The sequence below is a fragment of the Arachis stenosperma genome, chromosome 5, assembly GCF_014773155.1.
Source record: "Arachis stenosperma cultivar V10309 chromosome 5, arast.V10309.gnm1.PFL2, whole genome shotgun sequence".
In the NCBI taxonomy this organism is placed as follows: Eukaryota; Viridiplantae; Streptophyta; class Magnoliopsida; order Fabales; family Fabaceae; genus Arachis; species Arachis stenosperma.
In genome coordinates, this window is record NC_080381.1 from 51730562 (window position 1) to 51732421 (window position 1860).

A 1860-nucleotide genomic window follows, 5' to 3' on the forward strand; every position below is an offset into this window, starting at 1 on the left:
GTTTTGGGTCATGTTTGTGTTTTTCTCTCTCATAATTAAAATATTCAAAAATCAAAAAGATATCTTTTTCTTATTTTTCTCATAATTTTCGAAAATTTGAATTGACTTAGTCAAAAATTTTCAAAATTAGTTGTTTCTTACAAGTCAAGACAAATTTTCAATTTTAAAAATCTTATCTTTTCAAAATCTTTTTCAAAAATTATATCTTTTTCATTTTTTTTCTATTTTTCGAAAATTTCAAAAAATATTTTCAAAATATTTTCAAAATCTTTTTCTTATCTTTATATCAAATTTTCGAAAATTAGCTAACAATTAATGTGATTGATTCAAAAATTTGAAGTTTGTTACTTTCTTGTTAAGAAAGATTCAATCTTTAAAATCTAGAATCCTATCTTTTAGTTTCTTGTTAGATAAGTAATTAATTTTAATTTTAAAATTAAATCTTTTTCAAAATATCTTTTTCTTAAAAATCTTATCTTTTTATCTTATCTTTTGCAAAACTTGATTTCAAAAATATCCTATCTTATCTTATCTTCTTATCTTTTCAAACTTGATTTTAAAATCTTTTTCAACTAACTAATTAACTTTTTGTTTGTTTCTTATCTTTTTCAAAACCACCTAACTACTCTTTCCTCTCTAATTTTCGAAAATATCTCACCCCTTTTTCAAAAATTCTTTTTAATTAACTAATTGTTTCATGTTTTAATTTTAATTACATCTTATCTCTAATTTTCGAAAGTCACTAACCCCTTTTTTAAAATTATTTTCGAATTCTCTTCCTCTTCTCTTCTTCTGTTTAATTATTTAATTACTAACACTTCTCTTCACCTCTCTTCATCAAAAAAAAAAAAAAATCCGAACCCACTCTTCTTCATTCTTCTTCCCTTTCTTTTTCTACTAACATAAAGAAATCTCTATACTGTGACATAGAGGATTCCTCTTCTTTTCTTGTTTTCTTCTCTTTCATATGAGCAGGAACAAGGAAAAAGGCACTCTTGTTGAAATTGATCCAGAACCTGAAAGGACTCTGAAGAGAAAATTAAGAGAAGCTAAGTTACAACAATCTAAAGGTAATTTTTCAGAAATATTAGAGCAAGAGAAGGAGATGGTAGCCGAAAATAATAATAATGCAAGGAGAATGCTTGGTGACTTCACAAAGCCAACGTCCAAATTTGATGGAAGAAGCATCTCCATTCCTGCCATTGGAGCCAATAATTTTGAGCTTAAGCGTCAACTAGTTGCTTTAATGCAACAGAACTGTAAGTTTTATGGACTTCCATCTGAAGATCCTTACCAGTTTTTAACTGAGTTCTTGCAGATCTGTGAGACTGTGAAGACCAATGGAGTTGATTCTGAAGTCTACAGACTCATGCTTTTCCCTTTTGCTGTAAGAGACAGAGCTAGAATATGGTTGGATTCACAACCCAAGGATAGCCTGGACTCCTGGGATAAGCTGGTCACTGCCTTGTTGGATAAATTCTTTCCTCCTCAAAAGCTGAGCAAGCTGAGAGTGGATGTTCAAACCTTCAAACAAAAAGATGGTGAATCCCTCTATGAAGCTTGGGAAAGATACAAGCAGTTGACCAAAAGATGTCCATCTGACATGTTTTCAGAATGGACCATATTAGATATATTCTATTATGGTCTATCTGAATTTTCGAAAATGTTATTGGACCATTCTGCAGGTGGATCTATTCACCTAAAGAAAACGCCTGAAGAGGCTCAAGAACTTATTGACATGGTTGCAAACAACCAATTCATGTACACTTCTGAGAGGAATTCCGTGAATAATGGGATACCTCAGAAGAAAGGAGTTCTTGAAATTGATGCTCTGAATGCCATATTGGCTCAGAACAAAGT

At 30.5% G+C, this 1860-nt stretch overlaps 1 non-coding gene across 1 annotated transcript; it reads right to left on the reverse strand.

Annotated features, from left to right (window-relative positions):
• Positions 1–1501: 1501 nt before the first annotated feature.
• LOC130983692 (small nucleolar RNA R71) lies at positions 1502–1605 on the reverse strand. Its single transcript, XR_009087671.1, has one exon. It is a non-coding gene; the product is annotated as a small nucleolar RNA R71 (small nucleolar RNA).
• Positions 1606–1860: the final 255 nt, after the last annotated feature.